The 15,814-nt window shown below is 42.0% G+C and overlaps 1 long non-coding RNA gene across 1 annotated transcript in view; it reads right to left on the minus strand.

The window, feature by feature from the left end:
- Positions 1-3,090: 3,090 nt before the first annotated feature.
- The window catches only part of LOC122174226 (uncharacterized), a 108,426-nt gene continuing 95,702 nt past the window's right edge, over positions 3,091-15,814 (minus strand). The window contains exon 3 of the long non-coding RNA XR_010594450.1: positions 3,091-3,403. This is a non-coding gene — a long non-coding RNA (uncharacterized LOC122174226). The remainder of the gene's footprint in view (positions 3,404-15,814) is intronic.

The following is a 15,814-nucleotide window of genomic DNA, read 5'->3' on the forward strand; positions in this document are numbered from 1 at the left end:
GTAAATAACCTTCCCTGTCGATGAACTAGATGGATAAAAAGATGGGACTAATTTATGTAGCTGTGGAAATTAAATGTACATTACTGAAAGTTTAATTCTGTATCCAACATTTGGAGAACTAAATATGCACTTTAAACTCAAACTAAAATGCACATTGATACAATTAGAATATTAGTGTCTAGAGATACATAATGCCACATTGGGACAGGTCTGCTGTATTAAAAGCACACAGTTACGCATATATGCATGTGGTTAATTTAAGTGCAAAATCCCAATATGTATGTACAGAATAAGTGTGTATGTGTGCACAAGGCCCTTTACATGCTATAAATTAGGTGCTCATAAATGTATGAAAATCTGGCTCATCATATTAAAAGCAGGCACTATATAAAGTATCACCAATCAAAAAAACTCTCAAATTTTCTCCACATTTGAAAAATCGTTATTTTTAAACTGATCTCATGATATTGGGGGGGGAGGGGAGTAAGGGCAGACTCATGGTTTATGAATGTCTGGGGTTGACAATATTATAGAGGAAAAATGGGGGGAAATGGGTCCATCAGTCAGTGGCTCCAAAATAACCAGAAGGGGAAGCAGACCTCATTGTCACCCCAGAGTGTGTGGTTCTTGATAATGGACCTGCTAGCTGGCTTTCTGAAAACACTGAAAGAGAGCAGCTATCTGGTTGGTGGCAGAAGTGAGTGGGGAGAAGGATAATAGGCCACTGCACTCCAACCTTCCTCAAGAACATCTGGGATTGTCAATACTTCATGTGGGAGGATGCTGGTGGCAGGAAGAGATGTTGTGGAAGGCTGGTGAGTGAGGGTCTTTGAAATACCTGGTTCTGACCGAAATATCGTATTTGAAGTCATTCTTGTATTATCCACCTGGTCAGAACTGGGAATCTTGTAAAAATGTCTGCACTGAGAATTTGAGTTGGTTGATTTTTGCCTTATTTATATAGCAGCTTGCCACTGTAAGAAAGAGAGGAGAGGGGTTTCTGTGAATAGCTTTTGCCTTGCTTTAATTACTTATGCAGCCTGAGAAGGGGCCCGGCAGACTCAGTGCTGAAACAACTCTCAGAGAGGGAGAGAAGCTGTATTGCTCCTTAGTAACAAATACTGTTTAAGGGGCTTGCTGGCACAGAAGGTGCCTCACCCTTCCATCCTCTCCATGTGCTTCACAAACAATTTGCATATATTATATACACTATGTGGAAATATGTTTGCACCCTAGATTGAAATATGGTGTCCCATTCCTCTATCATCTGGGGCTCAGGTGAAGAAGAGGTGCAATGAAGAGCATCTGAAGCTGAGCAACAGGAAACTTAAAGGCCCTTGAAAGAGGGATTCATTTCTCATCATCGTGCAGAATTGTTACGATGTGGTGGGTATTTGTCAAGCAAAAACAGCAGATGATGTTAAAAAGGAGTGTAGGCTTTGGTTGCCTAAACAAAAGACTGACATAAATATCCCAGATAACACCAGATTTGGTTATACAGTCTCAGGGTATGTTACACCCACATCACTGACACACACAAGTTGGGAGTTTACACCCTTTTTACTAGCAATAACTGGAGCTGCTGCGTTTTTGTATTCCTAGTCACCACCATCACTTCCTAGTCACCACCTGGAAATACCTCTAGCCAGAAAGAAGAGAGACGCAGGTCTCCACCCAGAAAGGCAATGGCTGAGAGCAGGTGCCCTTGTTGGATCACTGAGGGGAAATACAGATGTAGTTGCTCTGAACCATGATAGTAAATATTTTAGCTCCTTTATATTTTAGCTCCTGGCATGCTCTTTTCTTTTTTGTGGTCACCCCCTCCCCATAATAATAATAATAAATAATTCAGAATAGTGTAGTCTAAATCTCAGAAATGAAACTGAGTAAAGCCCTCTTAAAGTGGCAGTCTGAAACCTCACAATGACAACACACAAGTTGATACATCATTAGGTGAAATGGCTGAACATTATTTTAGTATGACTATTTTAGACTGCAAAGAATAGTTAAAGGTTTTACAGGGTCTTGGTAAATTGTAGCAGGGAACAAAGACTTCAGAGTGCTTGCAAATCCATGTCCAGTTTTTAGTGTCCCAAATTATTTTTTTTATAAATTGCCATGTTATCCTTATCTAACATTCTTCTAATTGGCTCAGAAAATGAATCATGCATTTGCCTGGCTCAGTTGAGGATATTATACTTTAGCCACTCCAATTTATTCATGGTTTGACAGGGAGTCTTCTCCATGGGACTATCAGAAAAACACTTTCAGCAGAAATCTCCCTTTGTGATGTTAGTCATGCTGCTCAATGACCAATCTTTCTGTAATGCTAGCCACTCAGCAGACCCTAATCCATGGATCATTTTTGGTACCATTAGCCACAAACAAGATGATTGGTTTGTGGGAGCAGATGGTTGCTGGTGAGCAGTTGTTCTATTCCAGGATGATGATTCTATGGAAGACCAGCTATCTGACAAGTAAGCACTTCACATTTTCTCTTTAGTTACACCAGCCATTAAATATCTTTGGCAGTACAAGCCACTAAAACATACCACAGAATACCTTCAATACCAGTGGTCTACAATTGCAGCTGTAGTTGGATGGAATGTGTATCACATAAAGCCATTTTGCCCCACGCGGGCAGCACAAAGTGGCTGTATTGTTGCCGGAAGTGGCAAGTGGGGAATTCCTGTTGCATAGGGGACTCTTGCAGACATAAACCTGGTGAAGGCAGTGTAGCTGCTTCCTTTGCTAGCCTCCTCTGCCTCCTTCTAGTGTAGGCAGAGAGGGATGTAGCAGAGCTCCTCTATGCCTACACACCACTGGTGTAAAGGTCCCGATTGACCTTTTGCCAGTCAGATACGTTAGAGCAGGTCCAGCCTGTCTGGTCCAAATGGAATTCACCTGCAGGGGAGAATCTATTCTGTCCCCTTTAACTAACCAGCCTCTAGCAGTGACTAGTCCAGCAATGGCATCTGACAGGGGTTGCTATCTGCTTTTTGGGTGAAATTTTATCCCCACTAATTTCAATGGGGTCAGAATTTCACCCTATAAATAATTCAGCAAGTCATTGGTAGTATAAGCCTCCTAATTAAGACTGCTCCACAGTCAGTATTTGACACTGTCGGCCAATGGATAGGAGTGTGCTCCATAGATGCACTGAACCACCAATTAATGGTGAATGTCCATGGCACAGTCTTCTGTGTTACAGATAAGACTCTTTTCCCAGTGGTGAAATTAGAAACTTAAGTTTTATTATACTAACAGAGGCAGCATTCTTGAAGAACTACAGTTACTAGAAAGTAACCTTTCTTTCTTTTGAAAATATTTCTTGTCATTTCCTGGAAATGTTGCAGTTGCTCCTACTTACTGAAGGCTTTCTTCTGGGGAAAATGTTCTTTTTCTGGAAAGACACAGATTTTTAAATTTAAGAAAAACTTTAACTATTACACTATATAATTTTATTAGCATGAAACTGTTGTAGGAGCAGCAGTGATCTGTATGCTCTGTATAACTGTGCTCTGTATAACCTGTATGTTCAAAGGTCTGTTACACCTTCCCCCCCCACACCTTTGTCTCCTCTCCCTTTTTGAATACTTGTGAAGTGGCTTTCTCCCTCCCCCTCCCGCCTGAAATGCTTGTGGGATTAATGGGCTGCTTGAGCAGCTGGAAGATTAGAAGAGCTCCCAGGTAGACAAGGTGTCTGGGACTCTGATTAGGCAGTAATCACACGCCCAATGCATGGACACTGCCCGAGGTGGAGCATGACCAACCAGATGCAGCCAAGTCATCTCTAGTCGCAGGCCATGAGGAGCAGGTCCTTAAAAGGGAAGGAGCCATGTGCTTGGCAGTGCACTCACAAGATTGTACCTCCTGTGAAGGCCCTTCGCCTGGCCCGCCTGGCCCGCCTGGCCAGTGGTTCGCTGCGTTGCATTTTGTCATGCCTCGGGAAGACTTACCTTTATTGCACCATCCATCGCTGAGCTGTGGGACACTTACCTTAAAGGATCCTGACATCTCCAGTGCCATGCCTTTCCTGGGAGCATGAGTGTAACCCCCTCCTCCACCCCTTCTTTTGAGCTTAGCCATCAGTATAATAAATGTGCTGCTTTCTGCCAAACTCTTTTGGGTCATTAGTCCTTCCTAAGATTACTAGCTGACCCAATTTCGAGTAACATAAACAACACTGTATACATTGTATTGTATTCTGTAGAAATTTGAGTGGATACACAAATATCTAACCATCCTGCAACTTTAGCCTCCATATTTATTTTTTTATTCTTTTAAAACACTTGTCCTTATAGTCTACAGTGCATTTTCACTTTAAATGCTCAATCTAATAATATCTTCACATGGGCAATAATAGCCAATAATTTACAGGTCGTTTTATAATAGCAGCACTGCTCATTCTTATATACAATCTTGAAATAAATCTCTCCCCCAACCCAACCTCTCCCCACACAGAACTCAATAAACAAATGAGCCTTATGCCACGCCCTGAATATCAACATAGTTAGATTCTGTTGCAAAAGTAGAAAGAATGAGTTCCAGGTATTGTTGGCCAAATTGCCTCAGCTTATCTCAACCGCTGTGGTAGGGCAGAGAGTGTAGATGTCTGTAAGGTAGCCAAAAATATCTGCCACAACATTCTTCTTGAACTTATTTAGTTTAAAATAATGAGGTTTTACAAGCATGTTATTTTAGGCACTTGGAATGTTCAAACTATACCGTTCCAATTTCACTTGTGATCTAACATATATGGAAGGCAGAACCCACATGCTAACCACCAGTCCTTTTATCTCCTTATGTTACATTTTTTGAAAGTGGTACATAGGACTATAAAAGAAAATGACTATTATTTCATTATTATTTTCTGCGCTTCATGAAAAATATTTTCTTTAATGTTTGTTTCATTAAGAAACTAAAGTGAGCAGAAATTATGCCTGGTCCAGAGACTCCTGTCCAAACTTGTATATTTTTTTCATTATCATTCCCAAGGAGCAAGGTTTTAACAATGCACATAATGCAGTAGTACTGAATAGAAGTATGAAAAAATGTAGTCTAATGGCCAACATTTTGAAAAGCTCCTCAGTTCTGTTTTCCAAAGTGACTTAGGCACTTGAGTTACTTTCAATGAGTCTTTGGCTCCTAAATGCCTAAGTCACTTTTGCAAATGGAAATGAGACTTCTAAATCACTTAAGAGCTTTTGAAAATTTTAACCAGTATTTTCAGGACAGGAGTGTAAGTAACCACGTATCCAGTTAAGTTACTAGTCTCTTCAGTATGTTTCCTGCATTAGAATCAGTTGGGTAAATAAGTCAATACATAAAGTTTACTTGAGCTTGTTATAGACCACAATATGTTAAATCTGGGGAATCATTGACTTGTAGCAAAGCTATTTAGTTTGCTCCCAATGGAAATTACACAAGCTTGTTCCATGTAGAATGCAAATTGGGGAGTTTATTGAAAACATCTGGTCAGGTGTATGGGGCTTAATTGTTGATATTGTTTTAACACTAACCTTAAAAACATGGGAAATTGTAAATTGGGGTGGGTGAGTTGGTTTGTATAAGTCTGAACTGACCCAAACTTTTGTCTGTACCAGAACTGGAAATAAACCTTTTCTGAGGTTTCAAAAAGTTTGTTTAGCATTTTGAATCATCATCTTTTTTTCATGCAGTTCTTGGTTCTGGCTGGGAGCAGAAACAGAAGAGCTGAAATACCACAAATCTCATGGTACTTCTGACCTGATCAGAAATTTGAAAGTAGTAGTAATCTTACAAGACAGTGCATTTTAATGAATTTCATTAGTGATTGTTAAAAGTCCCCTCCTAAATCCAAACTAATCTAGAAGGATTCTCTAAGCATTTCATCCCCTGAGACTGGTTATCATCAGTAACTGATGATTCTCCTAGCTAGACTTTAGCATAGTGAGCATTGAAGCTTACTGCACTGTATATTTAATATTTTGTAATAATAATATTTAATATTAATATTGTGTTGTTTTTGTTCATGTGTTAACCTTAGAATAAAATAGAACAACAACAAAGGCTGCAAACAGTTGTCTTTGTGGAAATCAGATTACAGTATATGGCACGAAGTGCTATAGATAGTGAAGTTCTGATTAAGATTTAAATGCAAATTAGATATAGTGATTTAAAAACTGACCTTTGATACAGAAATATACAAGGATCTTTTCTCATTTCAGTGCACGTACAAAGACTATTAAATGCAATGAAAATCAGGCAAGAGAAATTTTCCTATCCCAGAAGAAGTAGCAATTTACTTGAATCAAAAATGTATAATAATCTACAAAATTGTTTATTTTATAATGTAGGGCTCTATTCCTGGCAAAATGACTTAGGCAGTCAGATCAGGTTCTGCTTCTGTCGGCAGGGTTGCTGGATTTTCTGGAAGCAGAATCAACATGCAGTTCAAAAAGAAATATAAACCTTTTGATTTAAGGTGATAAAATTCAAGTTCTGTTTGGGCAAGTGCAATTTGCTAAATTTAATCTCTCTCTATGTACATGTATGTATGTATTTATATTTTTTAAATGGTCTTTGTAACGATTACATTGGATGATAGGAGGCCTGAAAACTGACCAATTTCCAATTAAAATATTAATAATAATGGGCCAAGTTGTGGCCCATGCTTAGTTTGATCAGGACATGCAAGAATAAAAGACAGACACAAATATGGTTTTGGGCAGCAGGCTGCCGTTTTATTAACTTAGTTCCCTTCCCCATTGTTATCTTCCCAACCCCTCTCACATATCAGGCATTTAACTGGGTCCAGTGCAGTGTTAGAGGGCTCCTATCATAAAACCAAAAAGAGTTGATCCTCTTAACCCTAACCCTAACCCCTAGGACTCAACTCACTTCTGAATCCTCTTGCCATCCACCCCCCCCCCTGCCCCCATCTACATAAGGAGTGTAGAAGTTATCAAGGATACCTCCATCTGCAAAGACTTCAGATCTTCCCTGTCTCTTACAAGCAGAAAGTCCACAAGAAAAATCCAGGGTCTCATTTACCTCTGGGAGCTGGCCCTTTTAGCCTTTTTGCTTTATTTAGCACTGGACACAAGTTACAACAAACTAAACATGGATGTAGAACTGCTTTACAGCAATATTCCACACAAGCTGTCATGAGGCCTAAATGCCAGCAAATACATCAGCAGCAGCCACTTCAGGACCCAGTACTGATAGCTATAGCATGCCCATCTCCACTCAAACGTAGGAGGTGGGGGGTAGTCTGACATTGAAGTGTACAAGTTGTGTCTTGGCTATGACCTAAAGCATATCATTGTTGTTGGGGAGTAGCAATGGCAGCTACCTGGGAAAGAATATCCAAAACCATTCACATAAATCCTTTTCTCCCTGAGGAAGGTCAGGGTGCATGTTCGACCCTCGGCAAGAATTAAGAAAGGAACAGAATTTCTGTTAAATCGCCATGTTAGACTGACAGAGGTACAAAAGAGGCCAGTTTCTCTCTTTGTCCCTCTGCTGTTTCCTAATGTGATCTGTTATATGATCTTGACACTCAAAGCCAGGATGTTGGATGAAACTATGGAGTATGTGATATTTGACCTGTCCTTCATTCTTCCAAGAGAAGAGTGCGAGACTAGGGGACGGGTACAGAAGACGAGCAATTCTGCTCTTGTTGAAATCTCTGTCAAAACAACCAACTGACTTCTATGAAAGCAGGATGTTGCACAGTGGGTAAGAGTATAGATAGTACCATACTGGAAAATATGCTTTCTGCTACCACAGTATCACTGGTCTTATTGTCCCCCTATCCCCAAGTGCTCCACTTAGCAAGAGAGAGTCACTGAGCCCTTGAGGCTGGGGGTGTTCCAGGATGGATATGATAGCAGCACCACTGCTGCTCTTGGCACAATGTGCATGCATGTGGTACTGTCGTGGCAGAGCTGAGATGGCGGTGCTAGATGTGGATAGTTTTTACTACCTTTGATTTGTTCGAAAGTATTTAATGTTAATTTCAAGAGAAATCCCTTGTTCTCAAATGACAACAGCTTCTTCTTGATTCTGTGGGGGGGAGAACATGCTGCTGAGAAGCAGAAGCATGAAGGATTGTTGTGAGAATGAAATGTAGTGATGGACTTGGATAAAGAAGCTTGCATTTCCTATCTGACTATATTAAGTTTTCCTTTAGCATGTGTTAAGAAGCCACACTCTGGTTATGATGAACCCTGACATATATGAAACTTTACTTTTATTTATGATTAATATTTTAACCAAGCTTCTAGCTGTTGTTATTAATTTGATTACATTTGATTTATTCAATGTTTATAATGTGTTGGAAAGCTGAAAAGCTGCAACTAGATAGTGTAGTCAAACAGTACTTAGCACTATTGTGATGTCCTTATTCCCATTAACTTTAATAGAAGTTATGCCTGACTAAGGATGTCAGGAATTGGCCCATTACTATTATGATTTATTAAAAGGAGAAGAAGTGATATTATGATGTCTCATTTGATACTATTGCATTGCACTATATGCTTATCAACCACAATGTATAACAAACCATGGTCTGTTGTACACAAAGGAGATATAATGATGGAGCAGAACAGTAAGACAAAGAAATTGGATGTCATTCTTTACACAGAAATGTAAATGAGGGGGAGTGTGACAGGGTGTATCAACCCCGCACTGGCAAATGCAGGGGTTAACCAACTGGTTTTTGGGCCCAGGAGGCCAGGGCCCCTCACCCTTGCTGGGCATGACTCCAGGGAGGGAGCATATTAAAAAAAGGAAGCAGCTCAGCTCAGTCTGGGCTGGCTGAGGAGGAGAGTGAACGTGCGCTATGGGCTCCTAGTGAGAAGCCGATGGGACTCCAGACCACCAAGGCTGAACACGCTGTGCCATGGGATACCAATCGGCTGCAGGACCGAATGGGACCTTGAGCCGCTACCAGCGGGGGAGATACCCAAGACAAGACTAAAGGTAAGAAGCAACCCAGGGAATGCTTTCGGGGACACAGAGACCTGAACACTGCAACTGGATAATTGGTTTCAGAGAGCCCTGGGTCAGAACCTGGGGGAATAGGGTGGGCCTGAGTTCCCCTACCCTCCTTGTACGTACCCTTAGGCACTACTGCCATTAGGGAAGATAGCCCCATAGACCCTTGCCATTGGGCACATTGCCGCCGGAGAAAGGTCGGCTCCTTTGAACTTGTGTATCTAGGCACTGCTGCCACTGGAGAACAGGCAGCTCCTTAAACTCGTGCCATTAGACACCATGGCCACTGAAGTAAGCAGCTCCTCACTGGACTCTTATTACTAGGTATTACCGCCGCCAGCGAGAGAGAGGGGTGTGTGTTGGACTCTTACCATTAGGCACTACTGCCACCAGAGAGGGGGCGGCTCCTCAGACCCTGCTGATCCCCTGACAGAGAGAGAAGGAAGGGAGAAAGAGGATTCTGCCTGATCTCATCCTATACTTAGATTGCATGCTCTTTGGGGCAGGGATCATCTTTTTGTTGTGTATATATCGTGCTTAGCACAGTGGGGCCCTGGTCCCTGATTCGGACATCTAAGCACTAGAACCATGCAAGTAAACAAACCAATTAATAATAATAAACAGGGCAAATGCAGCAGTGAGAATGAAATGTAGCTGACAGCAGGTATACTGTTGGGATATAGAGCTTCCTCCTCTTATCCCCTCCTGCTCTCCTTTCCACATACCCCAAAAGAAAAAATTGTCATTGGTGCCCAACTACCTGGTCATTTTTTGATCTCTATTAATAACTTGGCTGAATCCACCAAACCTTCTGATGAGAGCAAATGGTTGCAGTAGGCTATTGGAAACTATCAAGAGCACTTAGTGATTTTCTCCCTCCACGTCAGGTGTAATATATACAAACATACTTTTTTTCAATATTGATAATTTTTGGCATTGTTTAGTTTGTCATCAAAGAGACTCTAGTGATGGTTTTTAATTTGGTATTTATGTTTCTGTCACAGATACACCAGCCAGGTCCTCAGCAGGTATAAATCAGCGTAGCTCCACTGATTTAATGGGCTGCATCCACTTACAGCAGCAGAGGATCAGGCCCAATGTACCCAAGTGAGAAACTGGAAGGAGTAAATCACACACCAGGGTATAAAACACCTATTGGTGGTCAGAACATCTGTTTATTCCATGTGTATCATTAAGGTCTTGATCCAGAGTCTCTGAGCTCCCACAACTCTAATTGACTTCCCTGGGAATTGCAGGTGCAAAACACAGCTCAGGATCTGTCCTAAGTGCACTGAAATGATAGCAGCATTTTCCTTCTGTCTTATCTTCCCTTTGTGTTAGTAAAATTACCTTTGATTACTGAATGTTTTGTGTCAAATCTAATGCAAGATAAACAATAACAAATGTTTTCAGAAGCCTAAGAATAATCCTTTAATAATACGTGCATAGATACAGTTAGGAAATATTATACTGGAAATCCCCCCCCCCCTTTTTTTTTTTCATTCTAGTCTGTAAGCTTAACACTGTGGTATTGTTCTTCAGTATTTGGTTTCGAGTCCAAATGAATGGGCCCAATTTACTGCGGACATTTCCATGAAGATAATTGTGTGGCTATCTGTAAACAAAGAAAGAGGCATCAGGAGATATTTCTTGGTTTCACAATGGCTCAAAATGAGTTGTGGTTTTATTATATCTTGCCTGATATTTTTAAAGGTGGGAGGCATTGTAATTCCCTGTCAATGGAGAGCAGCCTTTTACTTCTGTAATTAACCATTGCACAGTGGCAGTATTTGACAAAGAGTACTTTGTCCCCAAAAAGCAGCTGCATTAAAATAGTCTCTGAGACCTGAAGGGCCTCGTCCTGCCTCCACTGAAATCAATGGCTAAATTCTTTTTAACTTTAATGGGAGCAGGGCAGGTCCCACTCTGTATAAAATACAATTATATGAATGTAGATGACTGAGGGCCAGATCTTCCTCCAGTCTGAGGCCATTTTGCAGTGCTCTGCCAGCCAAACCTGCCTTAAGCCTGTGTGGAATTCCCACGCGACAGTTTAGTAACAGGGCTACAAAAAATGCCCCTGCCCCCAGAATCAGCTAGGGGATGGACAGAGAGGATAAGATGGCCTCTTCACTGGTAGAGAGCTGGCAGGAGATCCCTCCCTTACTTCCAGCGGCCAGCTCTATGATGGAAGGATGGGGTTCCCATTGGAGGAGAGACTGTGCAGGTCGCTGGAGTGGCCCACAGCAGGTTGAGATTCTGAATTTTGTAGAGGAAAGCGAGTCTGTGTGACAGCTATGCACCTGCCCTGCACATGGGAATCAGTGGAACCCCAAGGGGAAACAGGCCCCTGAATAATGACTGAGGGGCTGATGCTGAAGGGGCACTTGGGACTGTTTGTTTGCTGATATAGGTGAATTTCTGCCTCCCCAAAGACGAAGGGTTCTCCACCCCAAGGCAAGGGGTGGGAGTTTGTAGTTAACACACACCAGACTTGGGCTATGTCTATGGTACACAGCTTTTAGTGACAGGACCGGCTCTAGGCACCAGCAAACCAAGCACATGGTTGGGGCGGCACAATTCCTGGGGCGGCATTCCGGCCACTTTTTTTTTTTTTTTTTTTTGCTTCGGGCATCAAAAAACCTAGAGCCGGCCCTTTTTAGCGACATGGCTGTGTTGCCACAGCCGTGCCACTAAAATTTGCGCTATCTGCTGTTTATCGGCTCTCCTGCTGACAAAAAACTTCTACCGCCAATGAGTGGTGTTTGCATTGTCAGCAGGAGAGCGCTGCTGCCGACAATGCACTGTTCACACTGGCACTTGTTGTGGCAAAACTTTTGTCTTGGGGGCAAGGGGGGGGTGTTAACATCTCTGAAAGACATAAGTTTTGTCATTCAAGTGCCAGTGTAGACTTAGCCTTAGGCAAACTTTGTGGAGGGGATTCTTGGGTGTCTTAAAGCTTCTGCAATAATTCCTACACCACTCCACCTCCCTGAGACTGACACAGAGTGTGACTGGGCATGGTCAGGCTATCCATGTACCCCAGAAATCCCTAGCTCCCTTAATGGCCTCTTAAAGCCATAAACTGTCTGCATAAATTCTCATCTTTGCCAAGGAATAGACATTCACTTCTCCTGTGCTGTTGGCTAGAGCTCGGGTATGAAGTCTGTGCCTTTAAAGGGAGTGGTCTGAACTGTGCATGGAGACATAAAAAGAGATGAGTATAGGCCTTCATCAATAGGCAATAGTGCCTAGAGGCCCCAGGTAGATTGAGGTCCCATTATTCTGTGTGCTGAACATACATATAGTAAGATACAGTCGCTGCCTCAAGGAGCTTAGAATCTAAATAGACAAGACAAACAAAGGACGTATTTTATCCCCATTTTACAGATGAGGATTTGAGGCACAGAGAGATTGTTACTTGACCAAGATCACACAGGAAGTCTTTAGCAGAGATAGGAATTGAACTTAACCTAGTTCTCCTGAGTCCTTCCTGAGCCTTAACCATAAGACCATCCTTCTTTTTTTCTTTTTCTCTCCCCTCTGAGATTTTATTGATATTGGGTTATTAGGAAAAGGGGATATTATTTCAATTTCATTGGCAGCATTTCCAGAATTACAACCAAGAATGTTTCCTTAATGCAATGTTGTCAACTTTTGCAAATTTACCAGGACTATGGCCCCTGCTGCAGGCAGTCTTGTGATGATGCAAAAATATACAGCCTTCACATGATTTTTTTGGAAGAGGGAGAAGGGAGACTCCCTCCTGTAGCCAGGGCCAAAATCATCCTACTCATTATAACTTTGTGAGAGTTGGTACCACTGTAATTGTCACACACACCTTGAAAGAGGAGAGCATTAAAATTAGAAAAGCAACCAGAAAAGAGATTTTTTTTTAAATGTCATGATTTGAGGGGCCAATTTCATTATTGGGGAAGAGGGGCTGACATGATTTTTGAACATTTGGAGTTGGGACTACTTGAACACACACAAAGATAATTCTTACCTTCATTCCCATTAACATTTAAATGCAGAATTGGGCAAACTATGTAGACTATGTATTCAATATGGTATTTCAAATTCTCTTTATTACTGAACTCCTTATACTTCGGATCTTATCCGTACAGAACTGAAATATCCATTTTCATATTTTTTTAGATATTCCCAAAATTCTGATGCAGGATTAACTACTAAAAGTCTTTTTTTTGCCTTATATTGTAGGGAATGGCCAGCAAGTGGCCTCTGTGAGCTGAACAAAATACTTTTTTTTACCCTTTCCACTACCATTTCACCTTATATAATTGATTTAATACAAATAAGTGTTTGTTGACACATTGTGGAAACTAGTTCAATTCCATGAGAATTGCAGAAAACAAATTTTTCACAGCTTCTGCAAACTTTGTGCATGTCTCCATGCATGAACTGGACATACCATTTTTACTGCAATGGCTCCTACAGCATTTACTACAACTACCCTTATATACACACATACCATAAGTGAGTCCAAAAGGAATGTGTATGTATGTATATGTATATTGTGTGTAATCTGATGGAACACCTACTGCATGGAATGTATGTCAAAGTAGTTGCCAAAAAAATCCAGATGATCACTTCTTAAAATATTTTCAACTATATATAGGTCTTTTGGGAACCTATAAAGAACATTTGTGTTTCAGAAAATACAGCAATGTAATCTGAAAAATACAGTAGTGTTTCTGATCACTTATTGCACCAACTAATCAGACAAAATATTTTGCTGTTTCTTGCATCTCATAGAATCATAGAATCATAGAATATCAGAGTTGGAAGGGACCTCAAGAGGTCATCTAGTCCAACCCCCTGCTCAAAGCAGGACCAATTCCCAGCTAAATCATCCCAGCCAGGGCTTTGTCAAGCCGGGCCTTAAAAACCTCCAAGGAAGGAGACTCCACGACCTCCCTAGGTAACGCATTCCAGTGTTTCACCACCCTCCTAGTGAAATAGTTTTTCCTGATATCCAACCTGGACCTCCCCCACTGCAACTTGAGACCATTGCTCCTTGTTCTGTCGTCTGCCACCGAGAACAGCCGAGCTCCATCCTCTTTGGAACCCCCCTTCAGGTAGTTGAAGGCTGCTATCAAATCCCCCCTCATTCTTCTCTTCTGGAGACTAAACAATCCCAGTTCCCTCAGCCTCTCCTCATAAGTCATGTGCTCCAGACCCCTAATCATTTTTGTTGCCCTCCGCTGGACTCTTTCCAATTTTTCCACATCCTTCTTGTAGTGTGGGGCCCAAAACTGGACACAATATTCCAGATGAGGCCTCACCAATGTCGAATAAAGGGGAACGATCACGTCCCTCGATCTGCTGGCAATGCCCCTACTTATACAGCCCAAAATGCCGTTAGCCTTCTTGGCAACAAGAGCACACTGTTGACTCATATCCAGCTTCTCATCCACTGTGACCCCTAGGTCCTTTTCTGCAGAACTGCTACCTAGCCATTCGGTCCCTAATCTGTAGCAGTGCATGGGATTCTTCCGTCCTAAGTGCAGGACTCTGCACTTGTCCTTGTTGAACCTCATCAGGTTTTTTTCGGCCCAATCTTCTAATTTGTCTAGGTCCCTCTGTATCCGATCCCTACCCTCTAGTGTATCTACCACGCCTCCTAGTTTAGTGTCATCTGCAAACTTGCTGAGAGTGCAGTCCACACCATCCTCCAGATCATTAATAAAGATATTAAACAAAACCGGCCCCAGGACCGACCCTTGGGGCACTCCGCTTGAAACCGGCTGCCAACTAGACATGGAGCCATTGATCACTACCCGTTGAGCCCGACGATCTAGCCAGCTTTCTATCCACCTTACAGTCCATTCATCCAGCCCATACTTCTTTAACTTGGCGGCAAGAATACTGTGGGAGACCGTATCAAAAGCTTTGCTAAAGTCAAGGAATAACACATCCACTGCTTTCCCCTCATCCACAGAGCCAGTTATCTCATCATAGAAGGCAATTAGGTTAGTCAGGCACGACTTCCCCTTCGTGAATCCATGCTGACTGTTCCTGATCACTTTCCTCTCCTCTAAATGTTTCATAATTGATTCCTTGAGGACCTGCTCCATGATTTTTCCAGGGACTGAGGTGAGGCTGACTGGCCTGTAGTTCCCCGGATCCTCCTTCTTCCCTTTTTTAAAGATGGGCACTACATTAGCCTTTTTCCAGTCATCTGGGACCTCCCCCGATCGCCATGAGTTTTCAAAAATAATGGCTAATGGCTCTGCAATCTCACCCGCCAACTCCTTTAGCACCCTCGGATGCAGCGCATCCAGCCCCATGGACTTGTGCACGTCCAGTTTTTCTAAATAGTCCCGAACCACTTCTTTCTCCACAGAGGGTTGGTCACCTTCTCCCCATGCTGTACTGCCCAGTGCAGCAGTCTGGGAGCTGACCTTGTTCGTGAGGAGCTGACCTTGTAAGGTAAGTCAGACAAAGAAATTTATTTTTTCTCATGTCCCAAACTTGCAATGTTGTAATCCAGGGGTAGGCAACCTATGGCAAGCGTGCCGCCTTCAGCACGCGAGCTCATTTTCAGTGGCACTCACACTGGCCGGGTCCTGGCCACCGGTCCGGGGGGACTCTGCATTTTAATTTAATTTTAAATGAAGCTTCTTAAACATTTTAAAAAACTTATTTACTTTACATACAACAATAGTTTAGTTATATATTATAGACTTATAGAAAGAGACCTTCTAAAAACTTTAAAATGTATTACTGGCACATGAAACCTTAAATTAGAGTGAATAAATGAAGACTCGGCACACCACTTCTGAAAGGTTGCTGACCCCTGTAGTCAAAC

Source organism: Chrysemys picta, chromosome 1, assembly GCF_011386835.1.
Source record: "Chrysemys picta bellii isolate R12L10 chromosome 1, ASM1138683v2, whole genome shotgun sequence".
In the NCBI taxonomy this organism is placed as follows: Eukaryota; Metazoa; Chordata; order Testudines; family Emydidae; genus Chrysemys; species Chrysemys picta.